This window comes from Bidens hawaiensis, unplaced genomic scaffold (genome assembly GCF_021521415.1).
Source record: "Bidens hawaiensis isolate Kalapana, Puna unplaced genomic scaffold, B.hawaiensis_p1.1 tig00031785_1, whole genome shotgun sequence".
Lineage (NCBI taxonomy): Eukaryota > Viridiplantae > Streptophyta > Magnoliopsida > Asterales > Asteraceae > Bidens > Bidens hawaiensis.
Window position 1 is genome coordinate 43,631 of NW_027505222.1, and position 20,527 is coordinate 64,157.

General features: G+C 36.0%; 1 pseudogene; it reads left to right on the forward strand.

The window, feature by feature from the left end:
• The first annotated feature begins 870 nt into the window (after positions 1 to 870).
• On the forward strand, positions 871 to 2,308 carry LOC143611608 (F-box/LRR-repeat protein At4g14103-like; annotated as a pseudogene).
• Positions 2,309 to 20,527: the final 18,219 nt, after the last annotated feature.

Sequence of the window (20,527 nt, forward strand, 5' to 3'; positions counted from 1 at the left end):
AAACAACTTATCACATGCACCAATACAAACACCAATCTTGAGAATTCAAACACCAAAAACATCAACTTTTACATAACTTTAACATCTTCTTGAACATGAACAGCCAAATTTTCTTTAAACTTTGAAGAACACATAAACCCGAAACCCACTTAGTTTCTTGAAATTCCGTCTTTTCACACACACAAGACCAAAATCCAAGGTTGTGACCCAAGATCTACAACTAGTAGAGCCCGAAAGCTCTGATACCATGACCGGATCAAACAGCACAACAAACTAAGAAGTAGTTGTCTTGGATCAACCTCTCTACTAGTTGGGGGAAACAACTAGCAAGACCGAGATCTCGGATCTTGTGGTGTACACTAGGAGGCCGAAAGTTTGGAGAAGGAAGGAGGAAGAGAAAGTTTTGTAAGTATGGACAATAATGTTTTGCTAAAGGTTACTCTTTGGTGTATGCCATACACACACATTATATAGTGTGTGTATTGTCATACACCTTTTCATTGATATGGCCCAATAGGCTTCAATTACACAAGGCCTCGGGCCCAAACATGCAAACGTAAATGAAACATAAACGTAAACTAACAAGTTACATATACGAAAGACTTAATAACAAACCCGGGCCTTAAGGCTGGGCCAGAATATATATATATTAAAAGTAGGAGTAGACGGGCAAAAAGAAAATTGAGAAATTAATCGATGCCCTAGTTAGTTCGTTAGGTTTCTGTTGATCGGGTATGTACGTTTTCATCTTTCAACTTACAACTTACAGTTTAGAGTTTTCAGTTTCCATAATTTATTACTTTCTTATCATATCAAAATACAACATGTTTCTGATGTCTTTTTGTATGTTTAAATCTGTTAGGAATGAAAATGAGTTCCATAGGTGAGATTAATGTAGACGACGGGCTTAGCATGTTGCCTGAAGATATCACTTCACAAATACTGTCTCTAATGCCTACGAAATATGCTGTGTGAACCAGCGTTTTATCAAAAAGTTGGAGGAACACTTGGATGTATGTCACCAACCTCGACTTTCATGATATTCACCCCACCCTATCCATGGTTCTGTCTTTTCAAATTTTGTTGATCGGGTACTGGCCTCTTGCAAAAAAACATCTCAACTTCAATCATTTTGGTTACTCGTTCCTCATATATTTACTTATAAGTTGGTTCAATACAGTGTATCAAGTTGGTTTGAAACGACACTCAGGCTAAATGTTTGTGAACTTGACATACAATTCAACATTTTTAGGTTGCCTTTCAGCCTTTTCACTTGCAAGACGCCCACAAAATTAAGAATAGTTGACAATCCTGCTTGGCTAGTTTGGAGGTTTACGTTTCCGATCAATCTTCCTTGTTTGAAAACTATTGACATCGCTATTCATGAAAAATGTTTTGTCAATGTGTTTCCACTTATTTATGGTTGCCCGATGCTGGAAAGTTTATCTTTGGACGTATGCATTTGGATGGAGGAGGAAAACTACACATTCAATATTCCTACTTTGAAACGATTGAAACTAACATTGCAAAGTCAAGGTGGGTTCTTTATCAAAAAAGTTTTTTTACACGTCCCTAATCTTGAATACCTATTTGTTGGTGGAGCTTTGGGCTCGTTTTTGTAATGGAAGATGTGTCATCTTTGGTTGAGGCTTGTGTTTCATTTGAAAGTACGGCATCGAATCATCTATGCATCGAGTTACTAAAGGGAATAAGAGGAGTTAAATCTCTTTCAACTACAAACGTATGTTGTTTGTTAGTTAGTTTTTGCTCTTTGATTGATTTTTGTTTTCATGTACTAACCGATATTTTATACTTTGTTAAAGTTCCCATTCACTTCAGGCGCACTGCCCATCTTTCCGAATATGAAGCATTTGGAGTTTAAAAGTTTATGTTATTCTGGACTAGTTCTTGAATACCTTGTAAGGTGTCCCAAGTTGGAACATTTGTGTATTGAAAATGTACTTGAAAACTATTCTGTAGTACTTGTTTACCTGTATGCAGTGTGCTAACATCTGTGTCTTTATCATTTGTGTTAAACAAAACAAAAGCTGGCAAGTCATTGGTTTACACCTAAGTGGGTTCCTACTTGTATGCTAACAAACCTTACAACCATCAAGATTTCAAAATCATGTGGAGGGGGTTTGAAAAGGAGTTTTTGGAATACATGTTGAGGAATGCATAGGTGTTGAAGATGGTAACAGTCACACGAAATTTCTATCCCATAGAAGAAGAAAAGCGGTTTTGTGCGCAGTTGCTTGAGCTCCCAAGGGCTTCCAGGTGTTGTGAGATCCATTTGATTAGTAGTTAATTAGCTTTTGTGAAGTAAACATGTTATGTATGATGCAATGGCCGGTTTTTCATTTCGGATTGTATTGTGAACGCTCTACTTTATCTTAATTTTCTGAATCTAGTGTGTACTTAAAATAATGGAACATTGACATAGATCATGATTTTTGGGTACATCCAATGGTCACTTAAGGATTGCGGGCAGCCAAGTCGTACGGTTTAGCGGGTCAAAATTGGTCTCACTCTTTTTTGTAAGTTGGGTAGGTCGGAACAATGACCTGGTTCGTATTCCTCCCCCCTTTGCTCCTCCTTATTTGTTTTAATTTATTTTTCGTATGTATTATTTTTGTTTTATGAGCATTACATAAAAGGCAAATTTCCTAATGTGCGAATAGAAAAGTTCAAAAATTATCATAAGTCCAACTGGTTGTTAACAATCACAGCACTCAAGTTTTAACATTAATCTGAAATTTACCTCAATTCCATATTAATTCCAATGGTAAAAGTTTGATTTTGCAGATTTTTTAATACTAAACATTCAATAAACACTACTAGAAAAATGTCTTCAATGACACGCATTGAGTGTCATTAAAGGGCCCTTACGACACGCAAATATGTGTCATTGCCCCTGTCATAAATTGAATATGACGTGCTTCCCGTGTGTCATATTTTATGACACCGATTTGTGACACACGTTCTTGACATACATTTATGACACGCTTTCAATATTGGTGTTTACGACACCAATTAATGACATGCATTTATGCATGTCATTGTATAACTTTTAAATTTTAATTTCTTTTGTTTTGCATAGTTAATAATATTAAAATTAATAACTCAAAATATTGCAGCAAAACTATATATTCCATTTCTAAATTAAACATCATGAATCAAAATATACATATAGTACCCAAGTTAACAAAAGTGTTGGTTAATATTTAATGTAATACATATCACTAACGAAATATAAATGGTGTGTATACGTCGACCAATCTTCTCGAACAACATCGAAATCTGTCTCTGTGTATCCGTGTTTGCCTCCACTAACCTAAGTTGAAAATTAAACAAAAAATGTTGAAAATTCCATATAACATTTTACAAATTAAAACAAACTTTATTGAGCCAAAAAGACAAAGCCACCATGTTGATTGCATCCTTAAAGTCTTCGGTCCAGTTTCTAATCTCAGCCAGTTGTTAACATCCGGCAGTTGTAATTTCTGAAACAATAAACTATATGTAGCTGGTTAATGACATAAAATGCATCAAATCTAATAAAAATAAAGAAAAAAATGGCCCGTTTAATCTGAAACTTTTTTATGTTTTTTTCTCACATATTAATACTTTTTTACATTTTTTCCATTTATTGATTTTATACATTTTTTACATTGTTATTGTACATTTTTGGCTAAGTGGCTAACTATTATTATTATTATTACTATTATTTGTTATTACTGTTTCATTTTTGGCTAAGTGGCTAACTATTATTATTATTATTATTATTATTATTATTATTATTATTATTATTTGTTATTACTGTTTTTTAATATTATTTTTATTTTTGTCACTTTATACGTCATATATAAAACACAACCCTAACCTTTGATGGTTGTACATCCCTAACTGATCTGCGTTGGTGAATATGACAGTTTTAACTTGTATATTGTGCGATATTATATGTACCCACCCTATCCTTTGATGGTTGTATCCTAGGCACTACTAATATTTATGAATATACGTTCATAGGAACTAGAAAATCTTACCAGAAAATGAGCACTAACGCATTGGTAACAAGATTCTGGCCACTATTATAAGCCCCACCAGCCTTACTAACCCAAGCAGATGCTAAAGTTGAAGAAGAGTTGATTGTGGATTCAAGTTGCTTGAATGTTTTCCCCGCCTCATCAAGATAAGATGGATCAAGAATTCTTTCAGTTAGGTTTTGATCCACCCCTGATAAGAATAATGGATTCCAATGGCATATCCCTGTATAACAACTCCTCATAAAGTATTAAAAAAACATATTTGTTAGAAAACCAAAAAAAAAAAAAAACTTGAGGTTTATGTGGATTCCTTCTTTAGCTTTGTTTCCTTCATGGACTCTAGCAGCAAAAGCAGGAATATAGTGACCGGCATATGATTCTCCGGTTATATAAAAGTCATTTTTCACAAATTCGGGATGCTCTTTGAAGAAGGCCTAAATTATAACATAATCAAAGTAACCAAACAGACATTATGGATAGTTGCATAATTACATATATTAATAACACACTGAAATAGTCAAATAGAAAACAAACCTGTAAGAAATCATATAAGTCATTACTCACGCCCTGCTCGTTGTGTCGAATGTCTCGTTTATCTGAGCTGTAACTAAATCCGGTTCCAATAGGTTGGATGCCTGGATGCCAACAAACATATAATTTTGTACACTTATATCACAAGTTATTAAAATTTAAAAACATACAGATTAAATAAGTAATGGGAAATCACCAAATTAATGACGTTGCCGACTATGTCAGTGTTTGTCAGGTGAGTTGGACAGTTCCTCACTATTCCACCATTTCAAATGGAGGAACCACTATGAAACACACACGTTCCACCATTATGGTTGAATAGTGAAAATTCAGGTAAGATGCTCGATGTAATATAAGACAAGTCCAATCCAACCTACAATCAGTATCCACACATGTTATATCCCTTCATCAAATCACATAAATTTTAAAATAAATAAATAAATAAATATAACTGTCATAAGAGATATAAACTGTTAGTTAATAAAAAAATACTAGCATTTTGGACCCGTGCTTCGCAACGGAACCGTTAAACCGAGCAAAAAAGAATATAGGTAATAATTTTAAACTACGCACGTGCATTGTGTGACATAATAACAGTTGTAAACTTTGAAGTGTTCAAAACAATTATTTTCTCATAAATGTACATGTTTGATTTAATTTACTATTGCAACAAATGAGATCCACAGAAGCCGCAACTTATGTATAAAACCTTAACATGACTTTTATTTTCAATTTCAACATGTTGACTTCCAACAATTACTTGCATGGTTTTGTAGAAGGGACTAACAACTCTATTAAAAAACGATATTGTCAATTAGCAGTGTACCAACTACCAAGGATCAACAACCTCAATAGTAGTATCTCTGCAACTGTAAATCATAGTATCATAGGTTTCGGTTTCGCCACCTTCTACTAAAGACAACTAAACTAGGGATGAACAATACTGACCGGTACCGGTATCGAAAATACCGATCCCGAAAATCGGAAATTCTTGGTACCGGTACAGAAATATTCGGTTCGGTACCGGTACCGGGATGGTACCGGTACCGAGGGTAAACAATCGGGAAATACCGATAGCGTACCGGTACCGTACCGATCCCGAAACTTAAAACTTTGGTACCGATCCGGTATCGACTGTACCAAATCGGTACCGATTTTGGTATCGGTACCGGTACCAATTTTGCTCATCCCCAAACTAAACTGTATTTTAGGATACAAAGAGTTATCTTTCACTGTGTTTTTTAAATCCAAATTTGTATTTGATTGTGAATCACTTATGTACTATTCAAGTTCATTAATCTCTAACCCTACTGAAGACAAGTAGTGCTAGCTTATTAACTTCAAAAATCGAGTGAATTAAAGTACTTAGGGCTCAAATTGTACTCATAATTGAGCTAATTCAGCATCAACTTTGTAATATATAAACTCAGTTTCTTATTCTTTTCGTCGAATTCGAATCAAAATCGTTATTTCTGTTCTTCATATCTCAAATGTAAAGATACAGAAATTTAGCAAATCCAAGTAACTAGGGTCAAACTGTACGGAAATTTCAAAGATGTCAACATATATTTTGTAACGATTAGAGAAAATTTTAAAATCGTACCTCCTGATGTAGTAATTAGGATTAGATAGTGGTCGCGTTGGTGATGATACCGGCGGTGGTCGGTCGCGCCTCACCAGCCGCCCCATAATCTGGAATAATCTGAGGCGGAAGTAGAGATCAGGTGTAAAATGATATCGCTCGATCTGAGGCGTTCGTGGCTGGTGTGGTGGCCATTTGTCATGGTGGTGATGGCGTTCGTAGTGGTGATGGATTCCGTGGCCGGCCGTGGTGTTTGGATTCCGGTGCAGGAGGGTAGAGTTTTGAGGGAAGAGAGAAAGAACCGTGGGTTTTGGTATAATTTATTAGGTCAAATTAAATGGGTTTGGGTATTTTATATTGGGGGTGTTAAAAGTTTTGAATTTTCGAGTGAAAGATGACACGCATACTTAATTCTGCTATGACACTAGTTTTATGACGCACAAAAATGAGTGTCATAAATCTTCTAATTTTCAAAAATTATGACATTTTTTTAATGACTAGCACAGTTGCACGTCATAAATCAACACGTGTCATTGTGTGCATGTTATGGAAGCCCTTTTTTCTAGTAGTGAAAAAAAAACAAGGTCCTGTTTAAAGGTTATCTTGTATTATGCTAACATAGTATTTGAAAATTCTGACATATAAGTTCAAAGATTAAATGAAACTGATTCTTTCCATAAAAGCAGTTAGGAGTTGGAATTAGAGCATCCACAATGGGATACAAATCCCAAAGTTTGAGTCTATTTGGCACCATGCAAACTTGAGAAAAGTTGAAATAAACAATTTTGGAGCTTTGAAGTTTGTGGCAGGTTTGTCTCTTCAAACTTGCAACAAACTTGCATTGTGGGCCCCCATCTTTTATACACACACATACTATATGTACATATACATATATATACATATTTTAATATGTTTAATAGGTTTGTGAAGGTTTATTGTTTGTGGAAGAGAGTGAGGGTTTTTAAAAAAATTGGAATTTGATGTGACGATGATGTGTCGGTTTGTATGGATTTGTTGTTGTGGATGCTCTTAGGCTGAGGGTAGTGGGGGGTGAGCGGGGGGCGCGGCCGCCTACGTGGCTCGCGAACACCGCTACACCCCTCAGGTGGTTGGGGGCGCGGTGGTCCGGCGTGGCTGTGGCTGTGGCCGCAGGGCGCAAAAGAGAGAGAGAGGAGTGTGTGTATGTTGGGTTTTTGAGAGAGGAGTGTGTGTATGTTTTGGGAGGAAGAAGCCCCGAATCGTGGTGGTGTTGTGATCTGTGGTGGTGGTGGTCCGGTGATCGGTGGTAGTGGTGGTGTGATCTGTGGTGGTGGTGGTCTGGTGATCGGTGGTGGTGTGATCTGTGGTGGTGGTCCAGTGGTCCGGTGATCGGTGGTGGTGGTGTGATCTGTGTGTATGTTTGTATGTTTCAGTGAAGGTGAAGAAGAAGAATATTAATACTAATATTAAAATTAATATTTAAAATAAATAATTAACTGGATCAAGCCTCGGATCACCTGACCACTACACCCTTCGGGGCTTGATTGAGGAGCTTGATCCAGTGTCATGTCATCGCGTACGTGTCGGGTTTTGCTTGGCTCACCTGGGGCTCAACCAAGCCACACTACCCTTAGTCTTAGAAAGCATATATAGTAAATTAACAATAAATCTAAATCGGTTACATTCAATTCGATCTTAGCCCAAAACAAAACAAGTTCCAATTAGAGTTTACCAAATGCAATTAGGGCCTGCAACGGGACACAGCAGGTAGATTGCAACCCCTACTCGAACCCAAAACCAAAATAAATGAAATTCTAAGACACTGAGCGGGGTGGATCACGGCTGGTTGGGCCATAGTGAGAAAAGTTGTGTGTTTGTGTTATGACTTATAATGTTCTTGATATATCCAATTCGGCTATTATATTGTTAAACTCTAACATAGCCAACTGTTTGAACCTGCTAACCGAGGAAAAGAAATCGATACACATAGTCAGACAAATCAAGATATGAAATATAGTTACCAAATTAGAATCTTAATTCTTCAAATCAAGATATATACTAAACAACATAGTCAGACAAATCAGAAAACTACTCAAACATGAGAATTCATTTATGGACCAAATATGATAGGGAACCAACATAAATGAAAATTTGCAAACCTTGGTTTCCATAGTCAATCCATGCATTCTTAGTTATTTCCCTCGAGTTGGTAGTTTTTGATAATAAGACCCACGATTTCATTTTTCTTTTTTTTTCCATTTTTTTTTTGTATATTTTACATTGTCAGTATTTGGTCACATCATATACAATCAACAGAAAAAGTTAACCTTCAGGTTTTACGGACCAATGGTGTTACGTTTCAGACAGTTGACATATGTTGTAACTTTTAATATATATTTGGGGACTAAACTAAACACAAAGACCATCCGTGGAGTACTGGAATTAATTCGATAATAAATGTTCAGTCAAATTTAAAATATCAATTCTTTAAAGTTTAAATAACAACTCCACTCATTATTTGTTGAGAAAATTCCAAAAATAGCCCATTTATGGTTTGTGTTTCCAATTTTATCCCTCATAATTCAAGTTTCCAATTTTATCTCTTTCGTATCTTATCGCCGACGACATGATAGCGAACACCGACGATACGTTACCGAAACAAATAGGATAACGACACGTGGCACAAGTTGGCTGGAATAGGTCGCCGCGACATGTTAACATGACGCCGGGACCCTACGTTAGTGATAACATGACGCCGGGACCTTACGTTAGTGATAACATGACGCCGGGACTCTACGTTAGTGATAACGCTGAAACGACATGTTATGTTATATAACATGACGCCGGGACCCTACGTTAGTGATAACGCATCGCTGCTACCCTACGTTAGCAAAACATAACGCATCGTCAACCCTATGTTATACAACGCATCGTCGGCGTTCGCTATTATGTCGTCGGTGTTCGCTATCATATCGTCGGCGACGAGATACCAAAGGGATAAATTGGAAACTTGAATTATGGGGGACAAACTTTGAAACAATAACTATAAATGGGCTATTTTAGGAATTTTCCCTTATTTGTTATCTACCCTTTTATTTTCCTTTTTCTAATAAAATATACTTTGTTTTACCACATTTCCTTAACTACGGTATATTTTTAATTATAACTTTTCACTCCTACCAAATATTTTGATATTTGTTTGGGCTGCCGTTACTTTGGATATATTAATTAGCTTATAAAGTAAACATGATATGTATGACGCAATGGTGAACCATCTACTTTATGTTAACTTGTGAATCTATTTTGTACTAAAAATCTTAAATGAAGGTTGTAATGGAATGTTGACAAATCGAGTTCAGAATCAGATAGTTTGACGTATTTGAAATCGGTCACTCTTTTTTGTGAGTTTTGTGGTAGGGATGGCGGGAATGGGTCGGACAATGACCCGGTTCGTAACCCCCCCCCCCCAACACACACACACAACTTTTTATTATTGTTATTTGATATATTTCATTTTTTTATGATTCTTTTCCTTTTATAAACATAACATAAAATGTAAATTTTCTAGGCATTAAGGAGAGAATGTGAACACAAAATTTGGTTTAAAAATATAAAGTCCAACTGGTTGTTAACACTCACTAACACTCTAAGAATTATCTTTAATTTAAAATTTTGCTCAATTCCATATTACTTTCAAAGTAAAAAGTGTGATACTGTAGAAAACCCGTTCAAAAAAAGAAATAAAACTAAAATTTTATTAATAGTAATCCATATTACAATACAAGAATAAGAAAGGAAAATTACAATATAGAAGCCAAATTACAAACATATTAGAAAGAAATGACAAAACGAGAAACAAGGTGACTGAGGCACGTGTAAAACACGCTTCCCTTAAAACAGATTTCCGGGCCACCCAGGTGAACCAGTCTGTTTCCCAGGGTACAACAGCCTAAGCTGATTGTACTGCCGGGATTTGCCTAGCACCTGAACTATACCTGAAACAAGAGCGCGTAAGATCGAAAACTCGGGAAATTCTTTTGGTTGTATGTGAGATTGCATGAACAATATTTTTTCTCTACCAAAAAAACCAAATGATCCAAGACATGGTAGTATCTATACATGAGCCGTGTCCCAACCAAAGCTTTGAGTTAATACACTATTAACTATAAGAGTTAAGTTGTATTTGAATGCACCACTTATGAGACTTGAATAAATCAATTAACTCTTATCACTTATGAGACTTGAATAATCAATATGTTGAGGTACTCCCCCACAGTGACCTCGGTATATACATTTAGGTTGTCCTATTGAGCCTAGATCATGGGATCTCCAGTCTTCTTGGATAGGTTTTCCTTTGTAGAAACTTACTGCATAGGCTTTAGTCCCATTCCTCTCGAAGACTTGCATACGACCTCTCTGCTTAAGCCTTTTGTAAGCGGATCCGCAATGTTATCCCTTAACTTCACGTAGTCAATGGTGATAACTCCCGTTGAGAGAAGTTGTCGTATAGTATTGTGTCTACGGCGTATGTGTCTAGATTTGCCATTATACATTGCACTTTGAGCTCTTCCAATCGCCGACTGGCAGTCACAATGTATGCAAATAGCCGTAACAGGTTTTGGCCATCTTGGAATATATTCTAAAAATTGGCGTAACCATTCCGCCTCTTCACCAGCTTTCAATGAACTCGGATTCCATTGTAGATCTAGCTATAAGTGTTTGCTTGGAGGATTTCTAAGATATAGCTGCTCCTCCAAGGGTAAACAAATAACCACTTATGGATATGGAATCTTTCATGTCGGATATCCAGTTAGCATCACTGTATCCTTCTACAACAGCTGGTTCTTGGCCATAATGCAGCCCATAACTCCTTGTGTATCTTAAATATCTTAATAATCTTGTCATACTCTTCCAATGTTCAGAGCTAGGATTACTAGTATATCTACTTAGCCTGCTCACAGCGTATGCTAAGTCCGGCCAGATACAAGACATAAGATACATAAGACTGCCAATTATCCTTGAATACTCCAACTGAGCAACACCCTCACCTCTATTCTTTGGCAAATGTTGGCTAATATCAATTGGAGTTTGAGCTACACTCGTGTCTCCCGCGTTGAACTTTTCAAGGATTTTATCTACATAATGAGATTGACTTAACACAAGACCATTTTGGGTTCTAGTGATCTTAACTCCAAGAATCACATCGGCTAAACCCATGTCTTTCATGTCAAATCTCGCCTTCAACATATCTTTAGTAGATTTGATCATCTTATCATCACTCCCTATGATAAGCATATCATCCACATAGAGGCATAAAAATACATAACCTCTAGTTGTGTCTTTCACATAGACACACTTGTCGCACTCATTTATCTTGAAACCATTTTCCAGCATGGCTTGATCGAACTTTTTGTGCCATTGTTTTGGAGCTTGCTTCAAACCATATAGGGACTTGACGAGTTTGCAAACTTTATCCTCCTGGATAGGAGCTGAAAAACCCTCAGGTTGTTCCATATATATTTCTTCGTCTAACTCCTCATTTAGAAATGCAGTTTTTACATCCATTTGATGTATTTCCAAATTTCTCAAAGTAGCAATCGCAAGCACCAACCTTATAGAGGTTATTCGAGTCACATGTGAGTATGTATCAAAATAGTCTAGACCTTCCTTCTGTCTAAACCCTTTGATTACTAACCTTGCCTTGTACTTATCAAAGGAACCATCCGTTTTCATCTTCTTTTTAAATATCCAACGATATCCAAGCGGTTTACAACATGGTGGAAGATCCACTAGTTCCCAAGTATGATTATGTAAGATAGAATCAAATTCATTTTTAATGGCTTCTTTCCATTGTGGTCCTTCTGAAGAGGTGACCGCCTCTCGATAGGTTTGGGGCTCACCCTCAACAAAAGTAAGTAAGAAAATCATATCCAAAGGATTTCTCAGTCCTTTGCCTTTTGCTTCTTCTTGGCTCAACCTCCTCAGCCTCATATTGTTCTTGAGTTTCATCTTGAACAATCTCATCAACATGTGTTGATGTACTAGCACGTGTTGCTGAACTAGCATGTGTAGATGAGCTAGCATGTGCATTTTCCAAACATGGAAGCACATCTTCAAAGAATGATGCATTCATTGATTCCATTATAGTATTTTTGTGTATTTCGGGATTCTTTGATTCATGAACAAGAAACCGATATGCACTACTATGATGAGCATATCCTATAAATACAGCATCTACGGTTTTGGGTCCTATTTTTTGAGCCTTTGGTGATGGTACGACCACTTTTTCTAGGCACCCCCACACTTTTAAGTATTTATAAGATGGTTTTCTACCCGTCCATAATTCATTAGGAGTTACATCCTTATTCTTGAAAGGTATTTTGTTCAAAAGATAATTAGCCGACAAAACGGCTTCCCCCCACATGTCCGAGCTTAACTCGGAACTCAGCAATAAGGCATTCATCATTTCTTTTAACGTACGATTCTTACGTTTTGCAATGCCATTAGATTGTGGGGAGTATGGTGAGGTAAGCTCATGAACAATTCCACTTTGTGCGCATAGATCTGCAAATGGTGCAACATATTCACCACCTCTATCGCTTCTTACTCTTTTTATTTTTCTGTTTAGTTGGTTTTCTACTTCATTTTTATACAAGACAAACTTGTTTATGGCCCCGTCTTTACTTTTAAGTAGGTATACATAACAATACATTGTACAATCATCAATAAAAGTGATGAAATACTTATTTCCTTCTCTTGTGGGAACTAATTTTAGATCACATACATCAGTGGTATCATGTCAAGGGGCTCGGTTATTCGTTCAACCGATTTATATGATGATCTTGTTTCGTTAGCTTCAACACATGTTTTACATTTAGTTTTTTAGTTGAAAGTGATAGAAGGTATGTAATTTAGTTTAGTTAAACGACACATTGAATTATAGTTAACATGACCTAAACGACCATGCTACACATTAAAAGACTCAATCAAGTAAGCAGAAGTAGTAGCCTTTTCATTCATATTATTCTTGGTCACAGCCATTACATTTAACTTAAACATGCCATTAAGGGCATACCCCTTACCAACAAACATACCATTCTTAGTTAACACAAACTTATCACTTTCAAAACTAGACGAAAACCAAACTTATTCAACAACCATCCAGACACAAGACTCTTGCGCAGATCGGGAACATAAAGCACGTTGCTTAAAGTGAGCTCCTTTCCCGAAGTCCACTTCAAAATCACCTCATCTTCACCCTTTATATTTGCTGTAGCCGAGTTCCCCATATAGGGTTTTTCATCTCCTACAACCTCCTTAAACTTGCTAAAGAGGGTATTGTCCAGGCACACATAACGAGTAGCCCCGGTGTCGATCCACCATCCTTTAGGGTGGTTGGACACCAAGTTTACCTCATCCATCATAGTAGTAAGATCAATGATCATGGCTACAAGTTTCTCATCTTCATCAATCATGTTTGCCCTCTCTTTTTTTGGTTTGTTGCATTGATCAACACGATGACCAAATTCTCCACAATTATAACACTTTCCCTTAAAAACCGAAAGCTTTTTCTTCACACCACCCTTTCTAGGCCCAAGATCAAACTTACCCTTTCCCTTGCCATACGATTTGTGGTTCTTGTTCCTTTTGTACCCCCTTGACGATTGACCGTGTTCAACCATGTTTGCCTTTGCAGAAACTTCCACTTGAGTTCCCTTTAATACCACCCTATTATCCTCCTCAATTCGAAGACGGACAACTAAGTCCTCAACGGTCATCTCTTTTCGCTTATGTTTAAGATAATTCTTAAAGTCTACCCAACTTGGAGACAATTTGTCAATCATGGCAGCCACTTGGAATGTCTCACTAAAAGTCATTCCTTCAGAAATCATATCGCCAATTAAAATTTGCAAGTCTTGAACCTGACTCATTAAAGTTTTAGAATCAACCATCTTAAAGTCCAAGAACCAGGCCACAACATATTTCTTTGTACCCGCGTCTTCAATTTTGTACTTTCGTTCCAAAGTGTCCCATAATTCTTTGGCACTTGGTATTTTGCAATACACATTATACAGTTCATCAACAAGGCCATTCAACACATAGTTGCGGCAAAGATACTCGGAGTGCTTCCAAGCATCAAGAGCGCTCACGGCTTGAACATCTGCACCCTCCTATAGTTGAGGGGGAGACTCGGTTAAAAACCTCACAAGGTTCAAAGTGGTTAAGTAAAACATCATCTTTGGTTGCCAACTTTTGAAGTTCACATCAGAAAATTTTCCTGGTTTTTCAGCATGGTTAGCAACAGTTTGGGCTACGTGGGTACCAACCAATGGTCCCATGGTGGAAGAAGTTGACCCAATAGTAGTGGATCCCATAGACACGATAGTGAAGGATGCAATAGTACTCGCCATTTCTGAAACATAAAATAAACAATTAGGTTTCTTGAAAACCAAAGTAATGAAGCCATGTTTACAAAAGCATATTTCTTGCATACTATATACACGACCAGATTTACCAAAGCATTTTTTTTTCAAACGATTTGTACCAAATAGAATGTAAGGTTGAAAAGTATCCATCCAAACTTAATATTTCAATCATATTACATGATCCTTTAAAAAAAAGAATCACCACTAAAATAACAAAATTAAAATAATGGGTCTTTTGACACCAAGAAGATAGAAGCAAAAAGGTAGAAACCATAACAGATTAAACAAAATAAAAGAAATATATCTAACAACTAATGTTAGAAAAAAAACATTTAAAAAGAAAGCCAACAACTCATTAAAAACCAAAAGAAAAAAGGATCACCAAATAACAAACTTTATAAATCTGCAAACAGTGACAGAAACTAAAAAGATTTTTCCTTCTCTTTTTAAAACAATGACCGGTTGTTTTGAAAAAATCTGTTTTAAGCTTGGAGGAAACCCGTTCACAAAAAGAAATAAAACTAAAATTTTATTAATAGTAATCCATATTACAATACAAGAATAAGAAAGGAAAATTACAATATAGAAACCAAATTACAAACATATTAGAAAGAAATGACAAAACGAGAAACAAGGTGACTGAGGCACATGTAAAACACGCTTCCTTTAAAACAGATTCGGGCCACCCAGGTGAACCCGTCTGTTTCCCAGGGTATAACAGCCTAAGAAGATTGTACTGCCGGGATTTGCCTAGCACCTGAACTATACCTGAAACAAGAGCGCATAAGATCGAAAAGTCGGGAAATTCTTTTGGTTTTATGTGAGATTGCATGAACAATATTTTTTTCTCTACCAAAAAAACCAAATGATCCAAGACATGGTGGTATCTATACATGAGCCATGTCCCAACCAAAAGCTTTGGCAGCATCCACTAATTCGGAACTTAATTTGAAAGCCATATTTCGACCCGGACGTTTTCGCTTTGAGTTAATACACTATTAACTATAAGAGTTAAGTTGTATTTGAATGCACCACTTATGAGACTTGAATAAATCAATTAACTCTTGCAACTTCTCATTTGCAACACTTATGAGACTTGGATAATCAATTAACTCTTGCAACTTATTAATTTCTCATTCAAATATAATTACATTTAGTAATAATAATTGTATAACAATAATATTATACTAAATTTTCCAACAGATACCGCATATCTTTTGTTGTTGATGAATGATGGAACTGGTTGGATAGAACACAGATGAACACCGAACAGTTTGAACACAACCGATTAATTGATAAGTCAGATTGTATGTGATGCATGCCATACGCATCTCTATGAGCAACGCCGTTTTCCAAGTTTTCCATGTAGTCTAGTTATTTCCCATGAGTTGATTACTTTTTATAGTGGTCCATGTATTGAGTTGCAATCCTTAATAACTCGAGTATTTTTCTTAATCGACTTAAAAACACTAATGTACAATGCGTATACGTGTACCGAATTAATACCGGCAATCATTTGATCATCCGTAATTGTGTAAACAAAATTTCCCTTGTTAAAAAATAAAAAGTAAAGAGAGAAAGATATTTTACTTTTCTTGGATTTCGTAAAACCTTTATACCGTTTTTGTATTGATATATGAGCTATCAGCCATGGGAACTTCAACAATAAGTTTAATGTGACCGTTTTGTATAACCAAAGATCGAATTTAATGTGACAGATATATTTCTCCGGTGTTTTATCAAAATAGGGTGAGACCATGTGTAGTCGTAAAGCTTCACATCCAGGGGTTATGCGTCATGTGGCGCCCAGTCAGAGTTATGGTTTTGTACAAAAACATGCTGTAGTCATAACTCTCCACATCCACGGGTTATGCGCCACGTGGCGCCCAGTCACTTTTACACTTTTTGTTTTTTTTTTTAAATTTTTAATAAGAATAATCAAATAACAATAATATTTTATTAAATAAATATTACAAGAAAAAATAAAAAAAACTATTCGTCGTTGTCGTCGTCGTCTTCGCCCTCTTCGTCGTCGTCCTCGTCCTCCTCATCGTCCTCATCGTCGTTTTTATCGTCGTCGTTGTCTTCATCATCGTCGTCGTCCTCGTCCTCCTCATCGTTTTCGCCAGGCAGAGGCCGATACATCCAAAGATGTTGGACCAAATCCTCCTTTAGTGCGTTATGTATCTCTCTTGACCGCACGGAATCCGAGTTTTCGAGTCGTTGCTCCATACTTGCCGGAGTCCGTGGTGGATCCTGGTCCGGTATGAAAGTTGGACATATTGCTCTTCCCTCGTCCTCGATGATCATGTTATGCATTATGATACATGCATACATAGCACATCTCATTCTTTCTAAAGACCACAGACGACAAGGATTTTTAACATAATGTCATCGTTGTTGAAGAACACCAAAACACCTCTCGATATCCTTTCTCGCAGACTCTTGCACTTTCTTAAAATATTGTCTTTTTTCATCCATCGGGTCTCTGAATGTTTTAACAATTATCGCGAACTCTGGATATATTCCATCACCCAGATAGTACCCATGATCGTAGAAGTTATCGTTAGCCCAAAACGAAGCGACGGGAACGGTCCCAGATATGTAACTCTCCATCACAGGAGACTGCTCTAAGACGGTTATGTCATTGTTGGAACCGGGAACACCAAAGAATGCCGACCAAATCCAAAGGTCGTATGAAGCGATCGCTTGAAGGCTGACCGTTGGTCCCTTTTGGTCACCTCGTGTGAATTGACCTCGCCATGCAGTTGGACAATTAGCCCATTTCCAATGCATGCAATCTACACTTCCTATCATGCCGAGGAAACCATGTACCCTTGTATGTGCCTCGTAAAGACGTTGTAGATCGTTAACGTTGGGCTCTCTCAGATAATGTGGTCCATATAGCTTAAATATTCCTATATTTTACAAAATTTTTATAAAATAAATGATCACAGTAAACAAGTGATAAACTATTTAAAAAAAAAAACAAAACGTACCGTAACAAAAATACTCCAAGGTGTCCCGAGTTGTTTTTTCGGCCATATTTAAATACTCGTCGTTGATGTCGGTCGTGTTTCCGTAGGCGAGCACGCGCACGGCTGACGTAACCTTCTGAATAGCCGTGAATCCTAGCGTCCCTCGAGCGTCAGGCTTTTGCTTAAAGTAATCAAACTCACGCTCCAAATCATTGGTGATGCGCATAAATAAATTTTTAGACATCCGAAAAACGACGCCTAAAGGTCTTCGGGTTCTTGTATCTCGGCGTGTCGCAGAAGTAATCCGCCATCAACCGGTTGTTGGCTTCGGCACGATCTCGTTCGATATATGTTCTTGTTGAAACGGGGGGTGGAGAGCTAATCGCACCCGTAACGGAACTCATATACTGTGTCGCGAGCATAATCGCATTCGTAACCGCCCGTTCCTCCTCCACGTCCTCGGCTTGTTGGTCGGGCCCGAAAAACTGTTTATATATAGATGGAGGATCCATATATAGTGAATTTGGTGTAAAGGAATTTTTATAGAGTTGAAAGAGAATTTGTATAAATTTAATGAGGTTTGATTGGGGATGAAATGGTTTAATATATAGGAAATAAATTTTTTTTTTTAATTTTCCAACGGTCATTTTTTTTTTTAATTTTCCAACGGTCATTTTTGCCATTTCTCAGCGTTGTATATACAACGCTTGAAAATGTGGCTTCACCATAACGCGGGGGGGGGGGGGGGGGGGGGGGCGGTTTACCCCCCGCGTTTTCGTCCTACACGCCACACATAACGCACCCATTATGGGTGGTCTGAGGAGAAAAAGCATTTACAAATACAGGTAATTTAAAAAGTATTTACCAAAATGAGTTATTTCTAGTCTTTTTAATTTTAACTAATCTATTATGACTATTGTTTCCTTCTTTTTTTTTATTTTTCTGTTTTATTCAATCAGCAATATTTCTTTTTTTCATTTTCATACTAATCCATTATAACTTTTGTTTTCTTTTCTTTTTTTTTTCCGTTTTATTCAATCAGCAATATTATTTATTTTCAGTTTCATTCGATCAACTCTTCGTAGTTTTTCTTTTATTATTATTATTATTATTATTATTATTATTATTATTATTATTATTATTATTTAACTAACATATTGTAATTCCTTTTTATGTATCTTTAATTAACCGGATTAAATTAAAAGAATAATTTAAATACACTTTAAAAATAATAAAATGCCATCTAAATAATTCTTTTTTTAATTAAATCAAGCTAACTTCCTTTGCGAAATCGATTCTTCTCGTCGTTAGCCAGTTATCAACTCAGAATCAGTTGGTTCGTCATCGATACTGAGACGGTGTTGCACTCGTAAAGATTTCGATTTAAAAATTTTACATTTGAGTGTCTGAAGAAAAAAAATTAAACACGGTCGTGAAAAGTAGAAAAAAGTGCGATATCCGGTACTAGTTCCGATAAAACCGATACAAGCTCTAATGTTGTTTGGTCATAATACGCTCGATTTGCCCCCGGTACCGGTGCAGACACCCAGTTAACTTACGATACCAAAAATAATGGTCATAGTACTATTTTTTAAATCGAAAACTTTACAAATGCAACATCGTCTTGGCATCGATGGCGAACCAACTGATTCTGAGTTAGTAACTGGCTAATGACGAGAGGAGTCGATTTCGCGAAGGCAGTTAGCTTGAATGAATTAAAAAAAAGAATTATTTAGATGGCATTTTATTAATTTTTAAAGTTATATAAATTATTCTTTTAATTCAATTTAACATGGGTTAACTAAAAGAGCACATAAAAAAGGGAATTACAATAAGCTAGTTAAATAATAATAATAATAATAATAATAATAATCTATACTATATATAATGCATGAAGCATGGGTAAATTAAGACACCTACATTTTAAGTAATTCACAATTTGTAAAGCTTAAGGAACATCTTTTATAGCATGTAAGATAGGGACAAATTTGTCCATTAGAAAATATACATGAAATAAGTTACAACATTGCCCCCTCATCTTTACTCAACTTTTGTATGTTTTAAAATTTATTACAACTTTGAACCTTCATCTTTAACTATATATTTTTTTTTATTTTAATTGTAACCAACTTCCCACCAAAGATTTTCCAACGGCCGTAACTTTTTCATACGTTAATACATTTTTTAAAAAATTACACCATAAAAATGATCATTTTATTGTCTTTAATTTTGGTATGGTATTGCTATAGTTTTTTTCAATTATAAAAATTAACATGTTACATATAGGCGTTCACAATTCAGTTTTAACGGTTTCTAAGTTAAATAGTGAGCTAAACCGTTGGTTGGATTTTTTTCATTGAAAACGAAAACTAAAACGTCGAAAATTTAAACTGGATCGTTACTAATGGTTTGGTTTCACGCATTGAGTTTCAATAATAAGTTTACAATCCGGTCCATTTTTATATGGCCTATTTTTGGTATAAACCGTAAACCGAACTGTTTTCTGTTGTTTGAACATTCAGATTCCAGCTAATCAAAAGTGTCGATTGGTTTAAACGTTTTCAAGATTTAAGACGAACTTTGAACATCCGTAATTGTTACATGATTACTAGGATTTTGGTTCCCGCAGCATCGCGCGGGCACCCATCTAGTAATAATAATAAAAGAAACTACAAGAGTTGATCGAATGAAATTACTGAAAAAAATTGCTGATTAAATAAAACGAAAAGATAAAAAAGGAAACAAAAGTTGTAATAGATTAGTTAATTAAAAAAAATTAAGAAACAACACATTTTAGTAAATACTTTTCAAATCACTCATTTTGGTAAATATTTTTTCCTCCTACCCCGTTTTAGTAAAAAACTCTTTATTTCTCTTTGTCATTGATTTTCTTTAAATTCCCAAACTCTCATTGTCTTTCTTATTATATCTTTGCAGGTAAGATTTCCGTTGTTAGTTTTTAAATATTTAGTTTGAAACTAAAGG